Here is a 19,269-nt window from a genome sequence, read left to right on the forward strand (position 1 = left end):
GACCCGACACTGTCTCGGGTCTACGACTTGACAGTGAAGGGATGGCCAGCACATGGCGACCCACTGTTACCAGCATTCTCAGCCAGACGAGAACAGCTGTCCGTATGTCAAGGAACATTGATGTATGGAACAAGGGTGATTATTCCTCCTAAATTAAGGGAGAGAGTTCTGAAGGAATTGCATGAAGGTCATCTGGGGGGAGTCAAGATGAAAAGCCTTGCTAGGGCTTATGTGTGGTGGCCAGGTATCGACAAACAAATAGAGGATCTGACTAAAAGCTGCTCAGGGTGCCAAAAAGTTCAAAATGCACCTCCAATTGCACCGCTGCATCCGTGGGAATGGCCTTCAACCCCATGGCAACGTGTGCATATCGACTTTGCAGGTCCATTCATGGATTCCATGTTTTTGATAGCAGTAGACGCATATTCTAAATGGCCAGAAGTGATTAAGATGTCGACCACTACCTCTGAGAAGACGATCGCAGTTCTAAGAGCCATATTTGCAAGGAATGGGTTGCCGGAACAAATATGTTCAGACAACGGACCACAGTTCGTGTCAGAAGAATTCCAGAAATTCATGAAAAAGAATGGGGTGAAACACTATACATCTGCCCCATATCATCCGGCTACAAATGGGTTGGCCAAGAGATTTGTACAAACGTTCAAAAAGGCGATAAAGGACATGAGCGAAGACCATATTCCACTACAACGCAAGGTGGACAATTTCTTGATGGCATATCGAAACGCCATGCATGCAGTGACAAATCAAAGCCCTGCCATAATGTTCTATAACAGGAGGTTGCGGTCCTGGTTGGATTTGTTAAAACCCAATGTGCGAAGGGAAGTCGAAAACAAACAATTCCAGCACGTAAATAACAAGGCCACTCGGAGTTTCGAAATAGGACAACCAGTGTTGGCCAGGGACTATAGGGATGATAAATGGCAATCCGGAACAATTCGTGCCCAACAAGGACCCTTGATGTACACGGTAGACGTTGGAGAGAACGTAATACGACGTCATGCTGACCAACTTGTGGAATCGAGAACAAGGGTCGACCCCATGTCTATGGCAGAGACACCAGTTGAAGAAGTTATTGAGCCTGTAGCATCTACCTCAGACTCGAACGTACATGATGATGTTCAATCCATAGGAGATCAAATGGATGAGTCACCCCAGCAACGAGAACCAGAGACCCCTGAAAGGCATTATCTGGCCCGGATCAGGAGGCCTCCTCAGGGACTGAATCTTTGAACAGTTTTGTGTGAAAATTGTATATATGTTATCCATGTAATGTTTAATTTGGGGTGTACACTGTTCAGCTAAAAGGGGAGGAATTGTAGTGTATGTAACCTGTACCACCTTAAGAGGATACCTTAAGGTGATGGACTACTTTTTGATGGCTCCTGTACATTGTAGTGCCGGTGGTGACCACACCGGTATATAAACCCTGCGGAGCAAAGTGTGTCCCAGTTCAGCCTTGACCCTCAATCACTAAAGACCTGTTTAATTACTTCTGTAGTCTGTGTCCTGTTATTCAGCATAACTACATTTGAAAACACAGACTCAACAATACCCTTTTTGCTCCTCAACTCTAACCAAATGGATTCTGTCCTGGTCCCCTCAAGAACATCCTCCCTTTCCAACACCACAATGTCTTCCTTAATCAGCACTGCCACCCCACATCCCTTTTTTCCTTCCCTATCTTTTCTGAACACCTTGTACCCTTGAATATTAAGTGCCCAGTCATAGAAACATAGAAACATAGAAGATAGGAGCAGGAGTAGGCCATTCGGCCCTTCGAGCCTATTCCAGTTTAGAAGTTCCACTCTAGATTGTTCCAAGCACCATTTTTAAGCCATGTTTCTGTTATTGCCACAACATCATATTGCCACACGGCTAATTGTGCTTGTAACTCACCAACCTTATTCACCACACTTTGTGCGTTTACGTACATGCATTCTAGACCCATTTTTGAATTTTTTGTAGTCTTTCTTAGTCTGCTCCTATCTAATATGGTACTACTTCCACCTCTAATACTACTTTCTTCTCTAGTATTATGCAACACACTCACTCTTCTATGCATCTTATTCCTCTTTTCTACTCCTATATGTTGGTGCCCATCTCCCTGCCAAGCTGTGTGCCGAGTAATATGTTGGTGGACAGGGAGCCAATATAGAACAATGAGGATGGGAATGATGGGTGAGTGAGCTAGGATACATGTGGAAGAGTTTTGAACAAATTGTAGTTTATGGAGGGTGGAGGTTGGGAGATTGGGAAGGAGGACATTGGAATAATTATGTGACAAAGGCATGAATAAATGTTACAGCAGCAGAGGGCTAGGATAAGGGCAGAGTTGTGCAATATAATGGAAGTAGAATGTAAGCAGTGTTGGGATGGATAGGATTTGATGTTTAAAGTTCAACTCGAGATCAAAAAGGACACCAAGGCCTGGGTCAATCTGTGAGTGGGGCCAGGGAGAGCGGTGGAAATGACAACCAATGCATCCACTATCTCTATAGCCACCTCTTTTAAAACCCTAGGATGTAGGCCATCAGGTCCAGGGGATTTATCGGCTTCCAGTCCCATTAATTTCTCCAGTACTATTTTTTTACTGATACTAATTTCTTTCAGTTCTTCATTCTCGCTAGAACCTTGGTTCTTCACTATTTCTGGGAAGTTTTTTGCGTCTTCTTCCGTGAAGTCAGACACAAAGGCCTAGAAATTGAGTGGGCTTAGCGCCCATTTTGCGGCGCTAGAGGGCATTGCGCTGGACTTACAGCCGGTTTTGAAATTGACTAGGGCCCAACATCGGCGTTACACCGGTAGCGCTGCACCGGCACCGATGACGTCATCGGTGTGCGCAGCATCCCGGTTGCCGTGGTGACGGGCCCCAGCGCCGAAATTCAGTTGCGGCCGCCTCGCCCGTGGCAGTCGCAACTAAGACTCTGGCAACAGAGTCTTACACGACTTTGCGCCGGCGCATAAAGGTGGAGCGGCGGCCGGCCGCTTTCCCGCCGGCCGCCTGCCCGCACCTCCCTCCCCGGACTCCCCCACCCCCCCCCCCGCGGAACAGATGCTTCTCGGCTGCGAGCCCGGCACTTCCCCGAGGTGCCGGGCTCATTTTTGTGGCGATTTAACCGGCCAGCGGGCGGGTGCAGGCAGCTCCTCCTTAACTGAAGGAGGAGGCCTGCACTTCCCGAGCCTGCCGCACTGCATCGGGCGCCGCAGCGCCGGAATAGCGCCGCAATGCGGCGCGTAGCGCCAGTTTTCAGGCGCAAACAGCCTTCAGTAGCGCCGGCAGCCGTTTGGCCGCGGCGCTACTGAATTTTTGGCGCGCACAGCGCGACTTAGCACCGGCGCTAAATTTCCGGCGTTAAGCCCCGGCGCAGCGCAAACTCAATTTCTAGGCCAAAGTATTTGTTTAATTTCTCTGCCATTTCCTTACTTCCCATTATAATTTCTCCTGTCTCAGCCTGTAAGGGATCCACATTTACTTTTGCTAATATTTTCCATTTTACATACCTATAGAAGCTTTTACAGTCTGTTTTATGTCTCTCACTAGTTTACACTCATATTCTATTTTCCCTTTCTATATCAATTTCTTGGTCCTCCTTTGCTGAATTCTAAAATCCTCCCAATCCCCAGGCTTACTACTCTTTCTTGGCAACATTATAAGCCTCTTCCTTTGATCTAATACTATCTTTAACTTCTCTTGTTAGCCACGGTTGGACCTCTTTTCCTGTGGGGTTTTTATGCCTTAAAGGAATGTATATTTGTTGTAAATTACGTATTAATTCTTTAAATGCTAGCCATTGCTTGTCTACCATCATATTTTTAATGTAGTTTCCCAATCTACCTTAATCAACTCACCCCTCCTACCTACGTAGTTTGCTTTGTTCAGATTTAAGACCTTAGTTTTGGATTTAACTAAATCACATTCAAATTCAATATACAATTCTATCATATTATGGTCACTCTTCCCTAAAGGCCCCTTTACTACAAGGTTATTAATGAACCCTTTCTCATTGCATAATACTTGATCTAAAATAGCCTGTTCCCTGGTTGGTTCCTCAACATACTGATCTAGAAAACTATCTTGCATACATTCCATGAATTTGTCCTCCACACTATTACTGCAAATTTGGTTTGCCCAGTCTATATGTAGATTAAAGTCTCCCATGATTACTGTATTACCCTTGTTACATGCGCCTCTAATTTCCTGATTTATACTCTGCCCTACATTACAACTACTGTTTGGGGGCCTATAAACAACTCCCACCGATGTTTTCTGCCCCTTGCTGTTTCTTAGCTCCACCCAAACTGATTCTACTTCTTGATTTTCAGAGCTAAGATCCTTTCTCTCTACTGTCTTTATCCCATCCTTTATTATCAGGGCTACCCCTCCTCCTTTTCCACTTAAAAGTTAAGTATCCTGGAATATTTTGTTCCCAACCTTGGCCACTTTGCAACCACGGGCGCGATCTTGCCAGCCTTGGGGAGGCAGGTTTGAAGGCGGGACTGCCGGAAAAATGGCAGAATCTGGGGGTGGGTACCCATCCTGCCTCCAACCCACCTCCATGCCATCTTCCCAGGAGGCGGGTAGCCGACCCGCGCCGTATCCTGTCTCCTGGAGGCGGGAAGGGGATTACAGCCACTTAACTGCCTGTTAACAGGTAGCAAACAGGCAGTAAACAGGCAGATAAGAGGATTATCCCAATTTTACCCACACAAGTGCGGGTCACCGAGGCGAGCAGTGGGTCTGCGGGGGTCTGCGGGGTGCAAAATTGCGCTGTTAAGGTAAGTGATGGGTGCAAGTGTGGAGAGGTGAGTATGTGAGGTAAGTGGAAAGTGTTAGAAAAAGTTTACCTACCTTTGTTTCTTCCTGCAGGCTTCAGCCGGTGGGGATTTGGAGAGTCTCGCACCTCCGCAGCAGAGATGACAGATGGCTGCTGCATTCTCCAATGCAACAACCATCTAATTTCTGCAAAAGAAAGAGTTTTGATGAGGTCTTGAAAACAACAACTGATCAAACTACAGAGAATGTCAGTGTTTGCTGTCAAATGACGACAATTCATCTGTCAAAAATTTTTGATAGATGAAACGTCATACGTTGGCGTTCTCTGTAACCGACCTCCCCTTAACTGGTCTGCTAAGCCTGCTGCGCGGGCTTAACAAGGTCAATCAAGGGAAAATAGCGTGGGTTGGCCAGAAGTCAATGGAGGCGGGACTTAAACCCGACAAGTGGGAGTCCCGTCTCCAAAAGCTCCCCATTGGCAAAATCCAGTTCCACGTCTCCGTTATGGCGTTATGGCTATTAGATCAAACCTGTTAATTTCTATCAGCGCTATTAATTCATCTATTTTGTTGCAAATGCTTCGCGCATTCAGATATAGTGCCTTTAGCTTTGACTTATTTCTATTTTTCCCTGATGTCACCTTAGTCACTGATGCCTTATTACCTTTGTTACTCTCTCTGTCCCTTCCTGATCCACTCTGCTTATTTTCACCCAAACTCTACTCTGCTCTAAAGCCTTGACATTTCCCTCGCTGCTTTTAAATTTACTCTTTCCTGAATCCTCCCACCCCCACTTCATTAGTTTAAAGCCCTGTCTACTGCCCTAGTTATTCATTTTGCCAGGACACTGGTCCCAGTCTGGTTTAAGTGGAGCCCGTCCCAACAGAACAACTCCCTCTTTCCCCAGTACTGGTGCGAGTGCTCCATGAACTGAAACCCCTTCCTCCCACACCACTCTTTGAGCCACGCATTTAAACCTCTAATCTATTTGTCCCTATGACAATTTGCACGTGTCATAGAGTCATACAGGTATACAGCACAGAAAGAGGCCCTTCAGCCCATCGTGTCCACGCCGGCCATCAAGCCCTGCCTATTCTAATCCCATTTTCCAGCACTTGGTCCGTAGCCTTGTATGCTATGGCGTTTCAAGTGCTCACCTAAATGCATCTTGAATGTTGTGAGGGTTCCTGCTTTTACCACCCTTTCAGGCAGTGAGTTCCAGATTCCAACCACCCTCTGGGTGAAAAGGTTTTTCCTCAAATCACCTCTAAACCTCCTGCCCCTTACCTTGAAACTATGCCCCCTGGTTATTGATCCTCTACTAAGGGGAAAAGCTCCTTTCCATCTACCCTATTGTATAGCTCAATCAGGTCCCCCCTCAGCCTTCTCTGCTCTAAGGAAAACAACCCCAGCCTGTCCAGTCTCTCTTCATAGCTGAAGCACTCCAGCCCAGGTAACATCCTGTTGAATCTCCTCTGCACCCTTTCCAATGCAATCACATCCTTCCTATAGTGTGACAACCAGAACTGCACAGAGTATTCCAGCTGTGGCCTAACTAGCGATTTGTACAGCTCCATCATAACCTCCCTGCTCTTATATTCTATGCCTCGGCTAATGAAGGCAAGTAACCCATACGCCTTTTTAACCACCTTATCTACCTGTCCTGCTGCCTTCAGAGGTCTATGTACATGCACACCAAGGTCCCTCTGATCCTCTGTCCTTCCTGGGGTCCTACCATTCATTGTGTATTCCCTTGCCTTGTTAGTCCTCCCAAAATGCATCACCTCACACTTTTCAGGGTTAAATTCCATTTGCCACTGTACTGCCCATCTAACCAACCCATCTATATCATCCTGTAACCTGAGGCTTCCCTCCTCGCTAATTACCACTCCACCAATTTTTGTGTCATCTGCGAACTTACTGACCATACCTCCTACATTCATATCTAAATCATTAATGTACATTACAAACAGCAAAGGACCCAGCACCGATCCCTGCGGTACACCACTGGACACAGACTTCCAGTCACAAAAATAACCTTCGACCATCAACCTCTGCCTCCTGCCACTAAGCCAATTTTGGATCCAATGTGCCAAATTGCCCTGGATTCCATGGGCTCTTACCTTCTTGACCAGTCTCCCATGCGGGACTTTGTCAAAAGCCTTACTGAAGTCCATGTAGACTACATCAACTGCACTACCCTCATCCACACACCTAGTCACCCCCTCGAAAAATTCAATCAAATTGGTTAGACCTGATCTCCCTCTGACAAAGCCATGCTGACTATCCTCGATTAATCCTTGCCTCTCCAAGTGGAGACTAATTCAGTCCCTCAGAATTTTTTCCAATAATTTCCCTACCACTGATGTTAGGCTCACTGGCCTGTAATTCCCAACGTGGCTCAGGTGACAATCCAGAGATTATTACCTTTGAGGTTCTGCTTTTTAATTTGGATGCTAGCTCCTCAAACTCCCTCAGCAGAACCTCATTCCTAGTTCTACCTATGTCATTAGTTCCTACGTGGACCATGACAACTGGATCCTCCCCCTCCCACTCCAAGTTCTTCTCCAGCTGCGGGGAGATGTCTTTAACCCTGGCACCGGGGCAGGCAACACAACCTCCAGAACTCTCGGTCGCGGCTGCAGAGAACAGTATCTATCCCCCTGTCTATACTGTCCCCTACCACAACTACATTCCCTTTCACTCCCCCCCACTTGAATGGCCTCCTGCGCCATGGTCAGCTTGCTCATCCATCCTGCAGGCTTTTCCCTCTTCCACACAGGCAGCAAGAACCTCATACTTGTTGGACAAGGGCAAAAGCTGAGGCTCCTCCAGCACAGCACCTTGAGTCCCCTTACCTGCCTAAGTTACAGTAACACCCTCCTGGCCCTGACCACTAACCAGACCTGTACCACTACCTAACCTGTAAAATATGACTGCCTCCTGGATCAAAGTGTCTAGGTAACTCTCCCCATCCCTGATGCCCTGCAATGTCTGCACCTCAGACTCCAGCTCAAGAACTCTGAGCTGAAGTTCCTCAAGATGCAGGCACTTACTGTAAACGTGGTTGTCCAGGATCACAATGCTCTCCACAAACTCCCACATGCTGCAGTTGCGGCACACCGCCTGCACTGCCACCCCTATATAACCTTGTTTTATTTAATTAAATTTAATTAAATTTGTAATTAGGTAACTTAGTTTACAGTGTAGTTTCTTGACTATTTACTTGATCAAGCTTAAATTAAGGGTGCTGAAATTAAATATCTACCTGTAACACAAAGCACTGAAAGTAGTGTCGGCAAAAAGCAACAACTCCTTCCCCCTCTTCTCCAAATTCCCACTCTTTCCAAATTCCCAAATGAAACACTCTGTTCAAGTCCACGACACGAGGAGCCTCACCCAATTTACAAGTGATAACTCAGCTCCTCTGCTCCTGGTGATTGGCGTCTATTCAAGACAAACACTTACAGCTGACTGACAGTTAACGGCCACTGGCAGTCAGCTTCTGTTAACTACAGTTTTTAAAGTTCTAGGTTAAAATCAAAACCTTAAACTAAATTTCACTTTTTACAGCTTCTACTTACCCAATACTTACCAGAAATTCCCACTCTTTCCAAATTCCCAAATAAAACCCTCTGTTCAAGTCCACTTCATTTAATCCCACTCTGTGCAGAAGGAGCTATATGAGGAAGTTATATAAGTACATGAGGGAGAAAGGAATAGTTAGGAGAAAGGCCTAGGCCCAAAGCTCTGGAATTCCCTCCCTAAACCTTTCTGCCTCTCTGCTTCTCTCTCCTCCTTTAAAACACTTCTTAAAACCTACATCTTTGATCAAGTTTTTTGTAATCTGACCTAATGGGGGAGAAATTTGGTATCGCCCCGTTAGGGGCACAATTATCGGCCAGGCGCAAAGTTTAGCGCCTGCCGCTAATTATCGCCTCCGACTGCAAAATTGGCTTTTATCGCCCCTGGAGGTGATTAGAGTGCTAAATCAGGCGCTACACACCTGTCTTAAGGCGCAAAGGCCGAGGAGCGAGGTGCTACCTCAGAGCACTGGTGAAGCTCAGGTGATGTCAGCGATGGAACACAGACATACTGGCACTGGCCAGTTCTTAAAGGGGAGGGTCGATCTTGCTCATTGGAGCCTTGAATCTCGGCCTGGAGTGACCTGTGACTACATTTTCAAGCCAAGGACTATGGAGAGGGTGAGAGAACGAGCTCAGCGCTTCAGCGAGCGGACCTTGGAGGCTCTGGTTGGTGTGGTGGAGCGCAGAAGATCTATACTCTTCCCTGAGAGTGGCAGGAGGCCTTTGCTGTGCGAGTACAGAAGAGTGTGGAGGGAGGTGGCTCAACACGTCTCCTCCAGGAGCATGGTGCCCAGGACCTATACTCAGTATCGCATAAAGTTCAACGACCTCACTTGGGTTGTCAGGGTGAGTGGCTTTTTTTCAAAACCTCTCCATCCCTCCATTTCAACCTCACTCTATGGCCAGAGGGTCTTAAAACCCCAATGCCCAACACTCATCCAACATCTATGGCCCTCTACATAAGAACATAAGAAGTAGGAGCAGGAGTAGGCCATACGGCCCCTCAGGCCTGCTCCGCCATTCAATAGGATCATGGCTGATCCGAACCTAGACTCACGTCCACTTCCCTGCCCGCTCCCCGTAACCCCTAATTCCCTTATCAGCTAGGAAACTGTCTATCTCCGTTTTAAATTTATTTAATGTCGCAGCTTCCACAGCTCTCTGAGGTAGCAAATTCCATAGATTCACTATCTTCTGAGTGAAGAAGTTTCTCCTCATCTCAGTTTTGAAAGGGCAGCCCCTTATTCTAAGACTATGCCCTCTAGTTCTAGTCTCACCCATCAGTGGAAACATCCTCACCGCATCCACCCGATCAAGCCCCCTCACAATCTTATATGTTTTGATAAGATCGCCTCTCATTCTCATGAAACATACATGCACATTCCACACCTTGCATACATTAAGGGTTATTCAATTATGGGAGGCACATCAGGCAAGACCATGTCTGTATATTTACTCAGACGCCATCCTTTTTCTTGCAGGTCAAGCTATCTCATAACAGGAGACAGCAGCAATAGTTGGGTGGAGGGCGGCCTCAGCTGCAACCCCTCAGTGATCTTGAGGTGCGCATCCACAGGATTGTGGCAAGCCAGGTGATCGGTCCTATCGCCCCTAGAGAGGCCAACCCCGTTCGGGACAGCAATGGTAAGGTCATCAGCTTTCTCTCCTCTCTCATTCCACATGTCCCTCACAACACCAGCCTTTGATACTTTCAGTCCAACTTACTAAATCGCTGCACTCATTCCTCCCTTACTGTCACCCTGTCCTGACGCTAAAGCCACTCTTGTACCACCCTGCTTTCAGATGGTGATTCACCAGCTGAGGAGACGGTCCCTCAAGCTGCTAGTGGGAGCAAAGCCGCAGGCGAGGAGGAAGAGGAAGCTGGAGCATCAGCGCCACCCTCTCCCGAGGAAGCCCATGCCCACACTGGGACCACGTCTTCCCTGGAGGGAAGCAGGGGGGGAAGGGTCTGATGAGGGTGAAGCTCTGGGACCCAGCAGGCTGCAGCAACGCGATGTGGCTAGGGAAGCTCAGGGGCCTTCTCCCCAGAGGGAGAGTAGGCCAGTGAGTCCTGCTGCACTGGACGCAGAGGAGGAGTGGCTCATCGCTGAAATGAACACCCAGGCGGTGGACATGCACCCTCAGCTCATGGGTGCAGTGGGAAGGGTGCCTGAATACATTGATGCACTGGCAAGGAGTGTGGAGCACTACTCTGTAGCACAGGCAGATGCCACGCAAATGCTTAGTGCTGCAATTCAGTCACTGGCTGCCGTGATCCAATCTCAGACTGGTCTCATGCAGACTCAGATTGAGGCCACGCAAGCACTGACCGCTGCCATTGTTGCTGGTTTGGACACATTTCCCCGTGGCTCTCACCGCGCCACAGCAGGCCAGCAATCTGTGCTCTAGCAGGTTGCTCTGGATGCTGAGGTGCTGCCCCGTGGGAGTGCCAGTGTGTCGGTCGAGCAGGGAGGTGCTGCCCTCTCTCAAGATGACAGCATTCCTGCTGCCACCACTGTCACTTCCCCATTGCACTTGCCACCGCCTGTAGCCCAGACTGCTGCCGCCCATGCAGAGTTGGTGCATTCTGCAGCCGGGTCTTCCAGGCCCAGAGCTGGTCGAGGCCGTCCTTCAAGGGCATCTGCAGTCTCAGGTTCTGACAATCAGCAGCCTTCCACCAGCCTTGCTGCAGCCACTGGGGCCCAATTACGGAGGAGCAGCAGGGTGGGAAGGGGGGAAGTGCGCAAGGAAAGGAGATCACCCTCGAAGGCCAAAAGTAGGAGGTGTGACAAAATGTTGGGAATTTTTTTAATAAAGGCCGAGGTTCATGTTCAAACTTTTGTTTAGTGTTTTGGACATTATCTCCAGGTTGTGAGAACCAGTTATGTTAAAAATTATTTTTTGTGTTTGTTTCTATTACAGTAGTTTGTCATGAAGAAATGACACACACAGAGTTTGTAAAATAAAGAAGTTTTTGTATTCAAAATGTACAGTTTTGGCCTTTGGAATCATTGCTGCCTTGGCTGGCTTTGGGGTTGCGGGTTGCTTTCATTCATGTTGTTCTCCATGGCAGAAGCCATTTCCTCAGTAGGGGCCTAGAAGCAGCTTGTTATCAGTCGTTGATGGACAGCCCTTGCAGTTTCAACATTGTGGGCCTCCCTTCCGCCTTGGTGCTGCTGCTGATCATCCTCTTCCTCTTCCTCTGGTGGTTCTCCAAGGCCTGGTGGCATTGGCTGGGTCCTGAGGATTGCCAAGTTATGAAGCATGCAGCACACAACTATGAAGAGGGAGACTCGCTCAGTCGAGTACTGCAGGGCTCCTCCTGAGTGGTCCAGACAGCAGAACCGTTGCTTGAGCACGCCGATCGACTGCTCAATTATGTACCTGGTGGCGAGATGGCTCTCATTGTACCGCAGCTCAGCAGGGGAGTTGGGGTTAAGGAGCGGTGTCATCAGCCAGGTGCAGAGTGGATAACCCTTGTCCCTGAGGAGCCAACCACTTGGTTGGTACGGTGCCTGGAAAAGTTCTGGCACACCAGTCAGGCGCACCAGTCTGCTGCCAGGATAGTGGGCATTGACAGCAAGTATCAGCTGTCTGTGGTCATAGACCAACTGGACGCTTAAGGAGTGGAACCCCTTGCGGTTTTGGAAAACCTCTGCATTCTCATGCAGTGCCCGCAATGCCACATGCATGCTGTCAATGGCGCCCTGTACCATGAGGAAGCCCGCTATCCTCGCAAAGCCCAATGCGCATTCATGCTGTTTGGCCCGGGTCATTGGGAAAGAGATGTACTGGCGTCTCCTTTTATAGAGGGCATTTGTGACCTGACGGATACAGCAATGAACCACAATCTGGGAGATATTGGAGATGTCCCCAGTAGCTGCTTGAAAGGAGCCGGTGGCATAAAAATTCAGAGCCACTGTGACCTTCACTGCCACTGACAGAGATGTCCTGGTCCTCAGTTGAGGCTGCAGATCTGGCTGCAGCAGGTGGCAGAGCTCAGTGACCACCTCCTTGCTGAAGCGCAGCCTGCGCAGACAAATTAATGTAGGAGAATTGTTCCTGGAATACCCTGGGAGGGTAAGGACTCCTGTGCAGAGGCCTGTTGGCCCTCCTCCGTCTAGCTATGATTGCCACTCTCTCTTTGCGTCTCTGTTGCCTCCGATTCTGCAGGCGCTTGACGCCGCCCCGAATCTGTGCAGCCCCCATAGTCTCTTGGCAATCGAAGCAATGAAGGTCATATCTGAAAGTACCTGCAAAATGATGCTCAGTAGCCAAAACTACTTCACACAGCGTTGACTTTATGTAGAAGTCTCTCCTTCTCTCTCTCAGAATCTCTCTCTCTGTCAAAATGAGTGGTGTAAAAATGTCTACCACAGAAAAAGCCAGGAAGAGGCCGCCTTTAAATAGTGCCCCCCCCAGCCCCTCACCAACTGGGAAACGTTCCTGTCTCCCTGCCATTGCTTGCGCCAGGTGGAAAGGAGGGGGGGCGCCACTCAATATCTGGTCCGGGGCGCCACCAGGGCATTGCATGCTCGACTGATGTCACGGTCTGCGGGCGCAGGAGATTGGGGCGGTAAACTTTTGCGCCGCTGCAAAAACTCTAGTCAATTTCGCGAGCGGCACAAACATTGCCGCGCCTGGGCGCTAGTTGCTTTGTGCCCCATTAGCGCCCTCTTAGGGCACTAACGGGAGGCACAAGCCAACCAAATTTTTCCCCCAATATCTCCTATGTGGCTCGGTGTCAAATTGTGTTTGGAGGAGTGCAGAGGTCTCGAAGGCTTGTAGGGCTGGAGGAGGTTACAGAGTTAGGGTTAGATGAAGAAAGGTGGGGGGAGGCTAGTTTGGAGCACAAACATAAGTCCTGTTGGGCTAAATGACCTGTTTCTGCGCCGTAAATACTATGTAATGCTATGTAATAGCTCTCTGCCGACTTTGGGGTTCTGCCAATCTATTGCTGGAGTTATAACAAGAGACCAGGAGAATCCACATGGAATTTCAGGACGTATCTATATATATAAAGCAGTACTTCTGTCATTCTGTCTGTCTATCTGTCTATCTGTCTATCTGTCTGTCATTTCCTGTGCGTCTTACGGGTATGCACTCGAAAGTTACAGGGCGTACCTACGCGCGCGTTACCTCCAAAGAAAGCTTACGCTTCAGAGACGGTTTTAAGCGTATTTACTTTTCGGTCGGACGAAAATTGTTCGCGCCTTATGCAAAAAACCTTCAAAATTAAACTCATTATCTGCTAGCATTGATTGACTGACATCAAGGTTCCACCAATCCTGTTCCGTCACGATTGACCAATCCTACAGTACGGTCCCCTGATGGTTGGCCAATCGGTGTGTGTGTGGGCGGGACTATTCGTTTTCATCTCGGGGAGCTGCCAGCCATTGTTTGACTACCAGCTTCCAGCTCAAATGACTTCACCTTCCAGCTAAAACGACTTTCAAAGTTAGTTTCTCTTTTAAAAATAACATAAGATTTACCAAAAACGTTTTGTAAGTACTTTCACTTTCATTTTTCAACCTTTTAAAAGGTAGACATACAGGGACACACACAGGGCCCTAAAGCCTGCCACTCGATTTAAAATGTTGCCCAGCACCAGATTCACAAAGGGACACAGACAGAGCCCCAAAGCCTGGCACTCGATTTAAACCGCCTGCCCCAAAACAGCCCCGGCAACGCCGGGCTCCCCAGCTAGTTACTTCATATAAATAGACATTTAAATGTAGTTATTACACTACTTTGGTAGTTTCTCCTTCCAATTTGTTGACATGGACAAATCACTTAATTACAGTTTATCTCAGGGAAAGTTGTGTTATGACTTTGCACTTCCGTGCAAAGATACTGTGAAAATGTTGCTAATTGAACAGTAACAGCATGTGCTTCAGCAGGTCACTTCAAGAATCTGGCAGGATCCTTGATTCTCCTGCTATCATCCTTTAGTCTTATGCAGACTCTGAGGAGTTCAACAGAATTGCTGCACCAAGATAAATATTCAGAACATACTGAATAAAAAGTAACAGTTTCTACACTGGTGCATACTGTCTTTTCTCAGCTGCCTTTAATGGAACAATGTCCTAGTACATTAGCAAATGAAGGAGAACGTTAACCCCTCCGGGTAGAAATCTGGCGGACTGCACAGGCCGGCCGCCCGGGATGCGCTGCGAGCGGCCGGGTTCATTTTAACGACCGCCCTCATTTAAATGTATCAGGTGAGCTGCCTGCCCGAAATGAGCATCCAGAGGTAGGTTGCTGGGTTTCAGCCGAGGCCGTCCAGCTAGCGCTCAGGTAAACCGTCGGGGGCAGGGGGAGAGAGGGTTCAGGAGGGTTTTGCCAATGTGGGGAAGCCCAGAACAACAGCGAACCAAGCTTTGTTTAAAATTCCCATCCTTTTCTTCAAATCCCTCCATGGCGTCACCTCTCCCTATCTCTGTAGCCTCCTCCAGCCCTACAGCCCTCTGAGATTTCTGCGTCCTCTAATTCTGGCCTCTTGTACATCCCTGATTTTAATTGCTCCACCATCGGCGGCCCTGCCTTCAGCTGTTCAGGCCCAAAGCTTTGGAATTTCCTTCCTAAAGCTCTCTGCCTCTTTCCTCCTTCAAGACGTCCCAAGCTTTTGGTCAACTGACCTAATATCTCCTTATGTGGCTCGGTGTCAGGTTTTGTTTGACAACGCTCCTGTGAAACATAGAAACATAGAAGATAGGAGCAGGAGTAGGCCATTCGGCCCCTCGAGCCTGCTCCGCCATTCAATAAGATCATGGCTGATCATCCAAATTCAGTACCCTGTTCCTGCCTTCTCTCCATATCCCTTGATCCCCTTAGCCTTAAGAAATATATCCAACTCCTTCTTGAATATATTTAATGAATTGGCCGCAACTGCCTTGGGTGGTAGAGAATTCCACAGGTTCACCACTCTCTGGGTGAAGAAATTCCTCCTCATCTCTGTCCTAAATGGCCTACCCCTTATCCTTAGACTGTGACCCCTGGTTCTGGACTCCCCGGCCATCGGGAACATCCTTCCTGCATCTAGTCTGTCTAGTCCTGTTAGAATTTTATAAGTTTCGATGAGATCCCCTCTCATTCTTCTAAACTCCAGCAAGTACAAGCCCAATCGACCCAATCTCTCCTCATACGTCATTCCTGCCATCCCAGGTATCAGCCTGGTGAATCTTCGCTGCACTCCTTCCATGGCAAGAATATCCTTCCTCAGATAAGGCGACCAAAACTGCACACAATTCTCAAGATGTGGTCTCACCAAGGCCCTGTACACCTGTAGCAAGACATCCTTGTTCCTGTACTCAAAGCCTCTCGCTATGAAGGCCAGCATACCATTTGCCTTCTTAACCGCCTGCTGCACCTGCATGCTTACCTTCAGCGACTGGTGCACAAGGACGCCCAGGTCTCGTTGCACTTCCCCTTCTCCCAATCTATTGCCATTTAGATAATAATCTGCCTTCCTGTTTTTGACACCAAAGTGGATAACCTCGCATTTATTTATATAGCGCCTTGGGATGTTTTACTACGGTAAAGGCGCTATAAAAATGCAAGTTGTTGTTGTTCTTTATGCAGCGTGGATGAGCTCCCCCGCTACTCTTCGCTCCACAAAGATAAATATTGTCATTCTGCCCCAGCTGATGTTCCCGAGTGGAGCGTTCAGAGCAGATGCTCTTGTCACAAAGTCATAAAAAGTATTTCAGGGTCCCTCCTGACTGATAGAACCCTGATTTGCATATACGTATGAGATGCCTGCCCACATTAAACAGACACCTCAACCGTCCAGAAAAACAGCGGCGTAAACAAAGGCCGCAGGGTGTAAAGCGAGCAATGTGTAGCGCTTTCACTTTAACTGTTGTTCTGCACGGCAGTGGGAATTAAAATCGCATCCCCTCTACGGGGGTCAAAGGAATATGATTCATTGCCCAGTGTCAACTCTTGTATATAAATTTATTATAAGCCAAATGAATTGTATATATATTCCCTGACATGAATCAGCCACCCTCCTCCGCCTGGCTGAACTTGTTCTCACATTGAACAACTTCTCCTTTAACTCCACTCATTTCCTCCAAATCAAAGGTGTTGCTATGGGTACCCGCATGGGTCCTAGCTATGCCTGCCTTTTCGTGGACTATGTGGAACAATCTTTGTTCCAGTCCTACTCGGGTCCCCTCCCTCACCTCTTTTTCCGATACATTGATGACTGTATCGGTGCCGTTTCCTGCTCTCGTCCCGAACGTAACAATTTCATTCACTTTGCCTCCAATTTCCACCCTTCCCTCACCTTCACATGGTCCATCTCTGACTCTTCCCTTCCCTTCCTCGACTTCTCCGTCTCCATCTCTGGGGATAGGTTATCGACCAATATTCACTACAAGCCCACTGACTCCCACAGCTACCTGGACTACACTTCCTCCCACCCCGCTTCCTGTAAGGACTCTATTCCATTCTCCCAGTTTCTCCGTCTCCGCCGTATCTGCTCCGACGATGCCACCTTCCACACCAGTGCTTCAGACATGTCTTCCTTTTTCCGCAACCGAGGATTCCCCTCTACCGTGATTGACACTGCCCTCGACCGTGTCAGTTCTATCTCCCGCACTTCTGCCCTCACCCCTGCCCCTCCCTCCCGGAACCACGATAGGGTTCCCCTTGTCCTCACCTTTCACCCCACCAGCCTTCACATTCAACGGATCATCCTCCGGCATTTCCACTACCTCCAAAGTGATCCCACCACCAAACGTATCTTCCCCGCCCCTCCCCTTTCAGCATTCCGCAGGGACCGCTCCCTCCGAGACACCCTAGTCTACTCCTCTATCACCCCAAACAGCCCTTCCCCTTCGCCTGGCACCTTCCCGTGCAAGCGGAGGAGATGTAACATCTGCCCCTATACCTCCCCCCTTCCCACTGTCCAGGGCCCCAAACACCCCTTCCAGGTGAAACAGCGATTTACTTGTACTTCTCGCAATCTAGTATACTGTATTCGCTGCTCACGATGCGGTCTCCTCTACATTGGGGAGACCAAACGCAGATTGGGTGACCGCTTTGCGGAACACCTCCGTTCAGTCCGTAAGGGTGACCCCGAGCTTCCGGTCGCCTGTCATTTTAATTCACCGCCCCATTCCCACTCGGACCTCACCGTCCTTGGCCTCTTGTATTGTTCCATGGAAGCTCAACGTAAACTCGAGGAACAGCACCTCATCTTCCGATTAGGCACTCTGTAGCCTTCCGGACTCAATATCGAGTTCAACAATTTCAGATCATAACCTCGGCCCCTATTTCATTTTTTCGTGTAATTTTTCCACTCCTTTCCCCCCCCCCTTTCCTTTTGTTTCTCTCTTACACCTGGCAGCTATCTCTTGCCCTGCCAGTACACTTTACACCTAATCTCAGCCTATTACCATCTCGTCTAGCTTCTAATACCTTTTATTGTCGCTTTTTTACTTCTTTTGTTTCTTTTATTCTTTTGTCCGATCGCAGCCCTGCCTCCGATCTATCTTTTCTTTCCAGTTTTGAAGAAGGGTTCGACCCGAAACGTCAACTCAAATTTCTGTCCACGGATGTTGCCTGACCTGCTGAGTTTTTCCAGCATTTTCTGTTGTTATTCATGAAAGAAAGACTTATGAAATAATACTGAGCGGCCTGCAGGTGGCGCTGTCCAGGGAGAGTATAAATACTCAGGCACGGGCCCAGCTTGCGCAGGACATTCTTAACAGGAACTAGTGAAGGACACAACTAGACCTCCATGTTGTAAAACAGTTGATTAAAGCTTTGTTTAACGCTTAGACCAAGTAGTAGTAGCCTAGTAGTTTTCTTACGTCATTCCCCACCCTGTTTCTTATATAGTGTACTTCTGTAAAAGTATATGTATTCCATGTATTTTTTTTTAATTCGTTCATGGGATATGGGTGTCGCTGGCAAGGCCAGCATTTATTGCCCATCCCTAGTTGCCATGTACGTGTTATAATATACGTATCAGTGTTACATTACATAATGCAAGAGTGAAAAAGCAATAGGCTTTGCATTTACATTTTTTTTATTTGTAATACACATATTACTAATGTTCTGCTTCTCAAACTATGAAACCCAGCAGTAAATAGGTAGATAAATAATTCATGCAGATGAATAATAGAAGAAAATGTACATTTTAAAAGTTGCGGAAAACATGTCCATTTGGAAATTGAAAATCACGTTGAAAGGGTTAAAATACTAACAACAAATGTTATGCAAATCAACACAAGAATACAGTATACAGTTCTATGTGTTATTGGCAAGTGTTACAGAACCGTACAGTCCTGGCAACAACATCTTTCAATTTGGTGGTCATTTATAGATAGGTCGGCATTCTAATCCCCATTCCATGGTTAATCCTAGACGTCAATTACTGCACTGTACAATCTGGATAAACATATCTGTAGCCAGCTGCAATAACAGACACCCCCCATACTCTATAACATATAATCAATCTGCCAAATCTGCCTCAGTGTTGGCAGATGTATTTTGGTGATGTCCCACTATTATAGTTGTAAAATACCCCAAATCAAGCAAAACTCCCAGTTTTCTAAAAAAAAAGGTTAATAAAGTTCAAATAACTGATTTTTGTAATAGTGCAATGATGAGTTTCAAAACAATTACAACAGCAACAGGTCATAAGATTTTAGTGTCTTAAAATACATCTCCCATACTTGTGATTCTGGTAGCTAACAAAAAAATAGGCTTTAGCCAAGGTTTCCCTCTTTGCCACAACGGCAGCAGATCTTCAGTTGGGTGGAACTTCCACTTGCCTTTTGCCTGAATCCCTGACTCCGGCCCTTTTCCTTGTGGGTCAGGGTGATTAGAATACTTAGAGCAGGCATCAGGGCCGTTTACAGCACTGCTGGAGTGC

This window comes from Somniosus microcephalus, chromosome 11 (genome assembly GCF_052327205.1).
Source record: "Somniosus microcephalus isolate GS21.2 chromosome 11, FLI_Smic_1.0, whole genome shotgun sequence".
Taxonomy (NCBI): Eukaryota; Metazoa; Chordata; class Chondrichthyes; order Squaliformes; family Somniosidae; genus Somniosus; species Somniosus microcephalus.